Genomic DNA, 10,946 nt, shown 5'->3' with positions numbered 1-10,946 from the left:
TTGAGATGAAATCAACAACTTTCAAGCCAGAGATGAAATTTCTTAACCAAGCAGCTTGGATTGTAGCCCCATAACATGCCACATATTCAGCTTGCATATTAGAAGATACCACTAGAGTCTGTTTAGCACTTTTTCAAGAAATAGTATCGAAATCTACTAAGGACACTTATTGCTTAGGCTATATCCGGTCTAGTGCAAACTTGAGCATACATCAAGCTCTCCACAGCACTAGCATATGGAATCATCTTCATAGACTCTATTTCCAGCTCATTCTTTGGACATTGAGTTTTGTTAAACTTATCTCCTTTTATGATGTGTACATCACTAGGTGCACAGTTCTGCATATTAAATTTTCTTGAACACGTTGTATATAAGCTTTCTGAGAAAGTCCCAATAAGTCACAATTTCTATCACGATATATTTCAATGCCAAGTACATAGGAAGCTTCTCCAAGATCTTTCATCTCAAAATTAGCAGACAACATCTTCTTTGTCTCATGAAGCAACCCTAAGTCAGTGCTAGCAAGGAAAATGTCATCAAAATACAGTACAAGAAAAATAAAATTTCTTCCACTAGTTTTGAGATAAATGCATTGATCAATAGTATTTTCAACAAAACCAAGAGAGGTCACAACCTCATCAAGCTTCAAATACCACTGTCGAGATGCTTGCTTGAGACCATCTAAGGATTTGTTTAACTTACATATGAAGTTTTCTTTTCCTTTCACAACAAAGCCTTCAGGTTGTTTCATATAAACCATTTCAGAAAGATCTCCATTCAAAAATGCTATCTTAACATCCATTTGATGAAACTCCAAATCGTAGTGTGCCACAAGAGCCATGATAACTCGAAAAGAATCTTTCGACGAAACAGGGAAAAAAGTTTCAACATAATCAATGCATTCTCGTTGAGTGAAGCTTTTTGCAACAAATCTTACTTTCTTTCGTTCAACATTTTTTTTTTTGAATCTAATTTACTTTTAAAAATCTACTTGTTATATATAACCTTAGCATCTGGAGGAAGTTCAACAAGATCCCAAACTTTATTCTTTTCCATAAAATTCATTTCATCTACCATGACAACTATTCATTTATCTGCCTCAGAATTTGTCAATGTTTGATTATAAGTTACATGATCAATAATATGCCCAATATTAAAATCGCTTTCCAATAAATATGCAATGTAATCACCGGGCAATGCAGATCTCCTTTCTCTTTGTGATCTCCTAATTTGTGGATCAGTAACCAATTCAATCATTGTTTGAAGGATTGGAAGTTCCTCTTGGTTCCTCAGTTCTTCGTTAACAACTTTAATTGATTGAAAACTAACTCTTTCCTATATAAAAGGAATTGGAACAACAACTTGATTTGGTTCAACAAAAATTTCTCTCAATTTGGAACTCCCACTATCTCCAAAATTATTCTCCAGAAATTTAGCAGTAATGGACTCCACAATTCCAGTACCACGATTTGGATAGTAAAACTATATTCTTTCGATCTCTCTGGGTACCCAACGAAATAACCAGGAGTTGATTTCAGATTTAATTTATTTTCAAATGGATTATAAATCATAACCTCGGCTGGACATTTCCAAACTTTAAAATGAGCCAAACTTGGGTTACGTTCTGTCTATAATTCAAAACGTGTCTTTGCAATAGCTATTTGGAACTTTGTTCAAAATATACATAGCAGTTTTCAAAGTTTCACCCTATAGGTACTCTGGCAAATTTATTCTACTCATCATGCTCCTGACCATACCTTTCAGAGTTTGATTACGTCTTTCAGAGACACCATTCTGCTTAGATGTCTTTGGCATGGTGTATTGGGCACCATTTTTACCAGTCTCGTCATACTTGCCATAATACTCACAACCACCAATCCCTTACAGCTTTAGCTTGGAAAGAAAAGTATGGTAACCTTCGATTAAAACTATTCTAGGCCTGGGATTTGTCCCTACTAAAGCGGCTTAGGCATCAAACTTGATTCTTTCCCTTAACCTACGAAATATCCTAATCACGGTCAAATCTTACAACTTTACTTTTCCATATTATTTCTTTACTTCCATTTTGAAAATCTTAAATTTCTCAAATGCATTGGATTTATCATTAATCAGGTAGACATATCCATATCGTGAGAAATCATCAATAAAGGTTATGAAGTATTTGTTCCCATCTATTGTGGAAGGCAAAGGTCCACTAATATCAATAAATATCAAGTCCAAAATACCATTAATCCTACTAGAATATTTCCTTGTAGACTTAGTTAGTTTTTTTCTTATACAATCCTCATAAGCGTCAAAGTCAAAGAAGTTTAGAGAGGGAAGTATCTCAGCTTTTACCAATATTTCCATTCTATACCTCGAAATGTGACCTAATCGTTTATACCACAACATAGAGGATGATTTACGGATTAAAGCCCTTTTCTTTGATACATTGGTAACACAAGAGACTTTACCAAAATAAGTCGAAGACAATTTATATAAACCATCATATAAAAGGTCATTCCCAATCAAACGAGAATTATAAAACAACTCAACCTTTCCATTACCAAAATTAAAGGAAAAACTACAAGCATCGAGTTTCGATACAGAAATTAAATTTCGTTTTGCGGTACAAAAACTGTATTTTCCAAAACAAGGGTAAGACTAGACTCCAAAGATAACTTCACTACTCCTATGAATTCAACATTCACTTGAACTCCATTTCCAACACTCAAGCTAACTTTATTCTCACTTGGCCTCTGTTTGCTTGTGAACCCTTGCAAAGAATTCGCAATATAAATACTTGCTCCAGAGTCTAACCACCAAGAATTCAAAAGCATATCTACTAAAGAAGACTCAAAACAAACTAAGGCCAAGGGACTTTTAAGAGCCTCTAGCTTAGATGATATATTTATTATCTTCATAACATATTCCCTAACACCACTTGTACCATCATATTCCATGTTCATCAATTTGTTCATTAGATATCCAGTTTTGACTTTATTAGACTCAATCAATTTTTCTCCTATGGCATCCATAAAACTTTGGCATTTTCATTATCGGGGATGGCACCTAAAATGAAATCAGATATCGATCGTTTAATGATTTTCAAATAGAGTTTGTTGGCCCTTTCCCACTTTTCATACTCAACTAAGTATTCAACAGTGCTCTTATCTGTGTGTTTTTCAAGCTTTTTCTTTATTGCAAAATCCAAGTCCAAAAGACAGTGCTATTTCTACGTCTCGTTTCCATCTCACATAATTATCATCAGTCAAGGTTCAATAGCAGATAATTAATTCGAAAGAGATGAGGCATTATAAATTGTGGAAACATAAAATATTATACTCAATATCATCCAAACATAATGCATGCAATCAAATGGATGATAAAATATCAAACTAATTAATATGGGCTATTAGATAATCTGTAATTAAAACAAAGACATGAATTTTATTACGGTAAGAACCCAGATACATCATCATAAGGTCGCCTTTGGACTAACAATACAACATGCTATAAGGTATTCTTAAAACACATCATATAGCTAGTTAACAAAATCACATTGATTTTCGAAATTCTAACACCTTTGGGCAGAAGGAGATTTATAGACCAAGGCAAACTCGTTAATTCCCTTATGCCATTTTTCAAAAATATCACATATAATAACACATTTGGGCAAGATATTATATGCAATGAATCAAAATTGTTGTGCAAAATATATAAATTTTTTTTAGGTAGAGAAAAACCTAATAAATAATAATGAGTGTGCCACTTTGGTAGCTACCACCATTTTTATTTCAAAATATTTCTCTTTGTGGGATAAATAAAGGTCGTCTCAAAACCCATAAAAAAATCAATCACAAAACAATAATTACACAACAAATCATAATCATTAATCGATGAAAGACAAAAATTCATATGTGATTGAGAGACGAAATTGGCAACAAAATTTCAAAAATGAGATTTAAACGCATAAATAATAGCAATATTTAAATACATAAACATTTTAATGGAAAAATATAAAAGTCTTCAATCAATTATTTATTTATCTATTTATTTATTTTAATCGGGTCAATTAGCAAATAGAATTTCAACTGGGTCAAAATTAAAATTTCAGGGTCAAACCCTTTAAAAGTTCAAATTTAATACCTTTGAAAATCACATTTTTTTTTACCCTGAATTGAAATTGAAAATATATCCTTCAATATTTAAAAATTGAGTGGCAGGTCCTTATTTAAGTAATTGCAATATGACCTCCAATTGTTAATTGCAAACAGGGGCTTGTAATTCTCTTATTTACAACTGAAGCCCCCCCTCCACTTCAATCATTTTTCAGAAAACCCTAAGAAAGAAAATCCGTTTCTCCGTCTTGGCTGCCGGCGTTGAGAAGTGACGATGAAAAATGGCAACCAGTAAAGTGTTAACTTTGGAAGAATGGATTTTATCATCACCAGATTTTAATTTGTCTAAACAATGTTTTTCCAATAGAGTTCATCAATAATTTGAAAGAGATCATGAAGACTTGGTGCCTGAATCTAGAGACAATATTTCTTCGAAAATTTCAATGAAGATTGGAGAAGGTAGAAACAGGGAAACTGGAGAATTCATCACTTTGCAGAAATCAAAACGTAAAGATGAAAAAGAAGGTGAGCTTTAGATCCCCAGAAGTTGCTAAAATATTCATAATGTGTCCACAGCAAACATATTTGTGTGAAGAATATGTTGAATCACGTGATAAATTTTCAAAATTCAATTGTTATTTCTTGTTAATTATTTTATGAGAAACGAAATTTGGCTTGCAGCTTACTTCCTCCAGCCGCATATCAATCTCATAAGCATGAATTAACATGTAAGCACGTATAAGTTAGAAAAGTATTTGTCGGATGTGGACTCTATTATCTCAGCGACTCGAAAAATATGAAAAACTAGGAACACAATTTTTTTATTTTATTTTTATTATTTTTTTAAGGTGAAGGATTTTGCCATAGCATGTTGGCTCTGATACCAACTGTTGAATTTAATTTTTATCATGCTAAGAATAAGAATCATAGAATAATAAATTGATAAATCGAATTCATACCTACGAAAGCCATCGTTGATATGAATAATAGTTATAATAGCAGCAAGATCTTTCCTTCTTCGTTCCTCACAAAAATTAGCTATCAATGGGGCAAGCTAATGAAAAACCATTTGTAGAGGAGAGGGGACATAATCTTTATATAAGAAATAATTGAGCCGTCCCATTACGACTAGAATTTTAATTAGGATTTATTTTCGACTCACATACTTAAAATTACCACATCATATTAATTACAACCCGTAAGGTGTAAAATGTTCAATTGATCACTTAATAAATTTGGTCCAAACACAAATATAATTATGAGCCATACATCTAACCCGTAAAATTTGTAATCGAATGTAAAACCCACATATGGAATTATTCCAACATATTACTATAACAAAACCTATATTTTCGAATTGTTTGTATCTTTTCTCAAGAACTAGTTTGGTGATTGTTCCTTGTACATTATTTTTTTAGAGTTTTTTAAAGCATCCTATGGCATCCATAAAACTTTGGCATTTTCATTATCGGGGATGGCACCTAAAATGAAATCAGATATCGATCGTTTAATGATTCTCAAATAGAGTTTGTTGGCCCTTTCCCACTTTTCATACTCGACTACGTATTCAAATTATATGGTTTTGAATTATTGATAACAATGTAATTTGCCACTATTTTGAATTTCTGTCACTTTTTTGAATTTTATTATTTTTTTTGAAATTGTCACTATTTAAATTTTTTGACTCTTTCAACTTATAGTGTGTTGTATTCCTCAAATGAAGTTACGCCACGTGATTTCAGTGCTCTTATCTGTGTGTTTTTCAAGCTTTTTCTTTATTGCAAAATCCAAGTCCAAAAGACAGTGCTATTTCTACGTCTCGTTTCCATCTCACATAATTATCATCAGTCAAGGTTCAATAGCAGATAATTAATTCGAAAGAGATGAGGCATTATAAATTGTGGAAACATAAAATATTATACTCAATATCATCCAAACATAATGCATGCAATCAAATGGATGATAAAATATCAAACTAATTAATATGGGCTATTAGATAATCTGTAATTAAAACAAAGACATGAATTTTATTACGGTAAGAACCCAGATACATCATCATAAGGTCGCCTTTGGACTAACAATACAACATGCTATAAGGTATTCTTAAAACACATCATATAGCTAGTTAACAAAATCACATTGATTTTCGAAATTCTAACACCTTTGGGCAGAAGGAGATTTATAGACCAAGGCAAACTCGTTAATTCCCTTATGCCATTTTTCAAAAATATCACATATAATAACACATTTGGGCAAGATATTATATGCAATGAATCAAAATTGTTGTGCAAAATATATAAATTTTTTTTAGGTAGAGAAAAACCTAATAAATAATAATGAGTGTGCCACTTTGGTAGCTACCACCATTTTTATTTCAAAATATTTCTCTTTGTGGGATAAATAAAGGTCGTCTCAAAACCCATAAAAAAATCAATCACAAAACAATAATTACACAACAAATCATAATCATTAATCGATGAAAGACAAAAATTCATATGTGATTGAGAGACGAAATTGGCAACAAAATTTCAAAAATGAGATTTAAACGCATAAATAATAGCAATATTTAAATACATAAACATTTTAATGGAAAAATATAAAAGTCTTCAATCAATTATTTATTTATCTATTTATTTATTTTAATCGGGTCAATTAGCAAATAGAATTTCAACTGGGTCAAAATTAAAATTTCAGGGTCAAACCCTTTAAAAGTTCAAATTTAATACCTTTGAAAATCACATTTTTTTTTACCCTGAATTGAAATTGAAAATATATCCTTCAATATTTAAAAATTGAGTGGCAGGTCCTTATTTAAGTAATTGCAATATGACCTCCAATTGTTAATTGCAAACAGGGGCTTGTAATTCTCTTATTTACAACTGAAGCCCCCCCTCCACTTCAATCATTTTTCAGAAAACCCTAAGAAAGAAAATCCGTTTCTCCGTCTTGGCTGCCGGCGTTGAGAAGTGACGATGAAAAATGGCAACCAGTAAAGTGTTAACTTTGGAAGAATGGATTTTATCATCACCAGATTTTAATTTGTCTAAACAATGTTTTTCCAATAGAGTTCATCAATAATTTGAAAGAGATCATGAAGACTTGGTGCCTGAATCTAGAGACAATATTTCTTCGAAAATTTCAATGAAGATTGGAGAAGGTGGAAAAAGGGAAACTGGAGAATTCATCACTTTGCAAAAATCAAAACGTAAAGATGAAAAAAAAAGGTGAGCTTTAGATCACCAGAAGTTGCTGAAATATTCATAATATATCCACATCAAGCATATTTCTGTCAAAATTCCAATTGTTATTTCTTTGTCAATTATTTTTTGAGAACCGAAATTTGGCTTGCAGCTTGCTTACTTCAGCTGCATATCAATCTCACAAGCATGAATTAACAGCATGCTAAGCACATATAAGTCAGAAAAGTATTTGTCGGATGTGGACTCTATTATCTCAGCAACTCGAAAATACGAAAAACTAGGAACACAATTTTTATTTTTTTCTTTATTTTTTTGAGGTGAATTTGTTTTAGCATGTAAATAATTGAGCCGTCCCATTACGACTAGAATTTTAATTAGGATTTATTTTCGACTCACATACTTAAAATTACCACATCATATTAATTACAACCCGTAAGGTGTAAAATGTTCAATTGATCACTTAATAAATTTGGTCCAAACACAAATATAATTATGAGCCATACATCTAACCCGTAAAATTTGTAATCGAATGTAAAACCCACATATGGAATTATTCCAACATATTACTATAACAAAACCTATATTTTCGAATTGTTTGTATCTTTTCTCAAGAACTAGTTTGGTGATTGTTCCTTGTACATTATTTTTTTAGAGTTTTTTAAAGCATTGTAGGAATGTCATTTTGAGATGCTAGGTTAATACTAATTACATGATTATATTGTTATATGGTTTTGAATTATTGATAACAATGTAATTTGCCACTATTTTGAATTTCTGTCACTTTTTTGAATTTTATTATTTTTTTTGAAATTGTCACTATTTAAATTTTTTGACTCTTTCAACTTATAGTGTGTTGTATTCCTCAAATGAAGTTACGCCACGTGATTTAGTAACGAAATTGAAACATAATCACAAAGAGATAACATGTAGAAGAAAATCGACCCATCTCTAGATATACTTATAGGTTTTTGTTGGTGTTTGTCACTTTTTTGAGTATTCATCACTTTTTTTAATTTCTGTCACTTCCAGCTTATAAGGTGTTGTGTTTTTAAAATGAAGTTATGATTTGTATTTAGTTAATAAAAGTGAAGCATAATCACAATGAGTCAATGTGTAGAAAAAAATCACTCACACCATGGATCCATTCATAGGATTGGTGTTTCTCGCTTTTTTGAGTGCTTGTCATTTTTTAATACTAGTCCTTGTTACGTGCGTTGCACGAATATTGTATTTATCGTTTTTTATTAGTGTAGAAATTGTAGATGTTAAAAAAAATATTGAAGATTTATTGCATTATTCTGGAGTTTGGGAGCAGATTATTGCTTCGTCAACGCTCTATCTATAAAATCCCTATGCATACACTTATGGTTACAGTTCGTTAAATAAACTTAAAGTGAAGAATGCTCATACTGTCTCACAAATCACTATTTTCTAAACCAAAAATTAAAAACTATCTAGTGTATGTGTTTGATTAGTTTAGGCAAGTATGTGAAAAAAACTGAATGTATTAGTAATGCCATTATGTCTGAATTGAGTAGTATGGCATTCTTAAGATATTGACAAAAAAACTCTTGACCAAGTCAAGGAAAATATTGGAGGTCTGCATACATTGTTTAGTTTAGTTCAATCATTTATCCTCTGCGACTCATCAACTTTCTACACAATGGGACCCATTTTCTCTAATAAACTTTCATTAGATGCATCATCAAAGAAATTCTATGACTCATCAACTGCACATAGATTATATGAATATTAATTCCAGTTAAGCACTGATTAGTCCAATTACTTTTACCAAAATTGACGAAAATGTCAAACTCAATTGATCAAAAACTACAGCTTGCAAGAAATCATCACAACCAATAAACTTGAAAATGAAACAAGTGGTCTAATATAATTTTTACTCAATTGCAAGTTAGTTGTGTGGGGATGAATCCAAGGATATATGAAAAAACCTTTTGATAGATTAGTTTTCAGTTGTAAGTTAGTTGCATGGGAGTATGAGATATGTTTGTAAATAAGTTGAACAAATACGGATGCTGGAACTTTTTACTCAGTTATTGCAACAACATATTCAACACTGACATCATATTCGACAATGAAAAGGTAATTTCAGGAGGCAATTATGTTATATGTCACTCATCCATAGTAAAACATTGTAAAGACACACATTAACTTAAATAATCAAATGCCCATGGAGAAATGAATTCTTATAATAATTGTATTAAATGAGAAGCATAATGCACGTGGACAAGAAAATGAAATAGAAGCATCCACTTTGCGTAGCATTAAATATCAAGTTTACTTCATCTAGTATATTATTTACTCACTTTTTTGTTCACTTCTTTATAGTTTTAATTGAAAAAATTGCTATAGATATCGATAGCCAATCAATGAAATAATAAGGTACCTTGAAATAAAAAATCAAACAACTTTCATCTTCTATTTACTAATAGCAGTAATCCATTCTTGCTAATACATAATATCATAATAGCAATGTAAATTTAACTAACCGATAATTATTCGACATGCTTGCCTTGGGAAGCAAATTTTTTTAACAACATTGATGCAACTCTTCCATATTCCTCATAAAGCATATAGCCAGTCCAGAAAGTAAACAAGTACTCCGTAGTTATATGGATGAAAAACCTGATATTCACCCATAACAAAGAAACTTAAAGGCATTGCAGATGATTAAAAATGGAATTTAAAAAATATACATTTACAGCTCCAAAATCTAAGGCGTGTGATGTGGAAGATATTCCAGCAGCAGTGTTCATCCATTCATCTGTAAAAATAAATTCTCAAGAGTCAAAATATCTCGTTTCTCAAATGAAGTACTACAGTTAACCTTGGATAAACAAAAGAAGAATATCTTGTAAGTGAAAGTACAAAAAAAAAAGGAAAAGAAAGATTAAAAGAGGAGGTGCGGAGATAGGATAAGAAAGATTAAAAAACAATTAAACAATAGCAGAAAAAGGAAAAGAAAAGCCAAAGTATATAAGAAATCTATAATTAAAAATAGAAAAATTACATTAGTCATAATTTAGCTCATAAGAAAAAACTGAAAGGAATATACATCTGGTAACCATCGAGCTGTAAGATGCCAAAAATTCAAGCTTAGCATTCAGGAAATTTATTAAATTTATTACGACAACTGCAAAAAGACCATGATAAAATTCCCAAAATTTTAATTACATCATCATTAATGAAAATCAAACATCCAGCAAGAGGCTTCTTCTACTATGAGATCGTAAAAGTTCAAAAAAAAAAAATTAGGTCAAAACCTCTTCTTGGATCCAAGAAACCGAAGATCCACTACTTCATTAGCCGTAGACACCTGAAGTATAGTAAAACTATCAATACATGGCATATTGAGAGATAAAATATGAATCGAACAAAAATTTTACAATTTTGGTGAGAGAGAGGAGTTTGAGAGAAAAAGAAATATGTTGAAAATTGGAGGAGAGAAGAAAGATAAATGGATGTTGCGTGAACAGGTAAGGAAAATAGATGTTGCGTGAAGAAGTAAGGAAAAATAGATATTGCATATAGAAATAAAAAAAAGTAGGGGGAGAGAGAGAGAGGAAAAAAAATTATTGATAAAAAAAAAAATCTCTTTGCACAGTGCAAAGAGTTTTTTTTTTTT

This window comes from Olea europaea, chromosome 11 (assembly GCF_002742605.1).
Source record: "Olea europaea var. sylvestris chromosome 11, O_europaea_v1, whole genome shotgun sequence".
NCBI lineage: Eukaryota > Viridiplantae > Streptophyta > Magnoliopsida > Lamiales > Oleaceae > Olea > Olea europaea.
Note: the sequence above shows the minus strand (reverse complement) of the source record.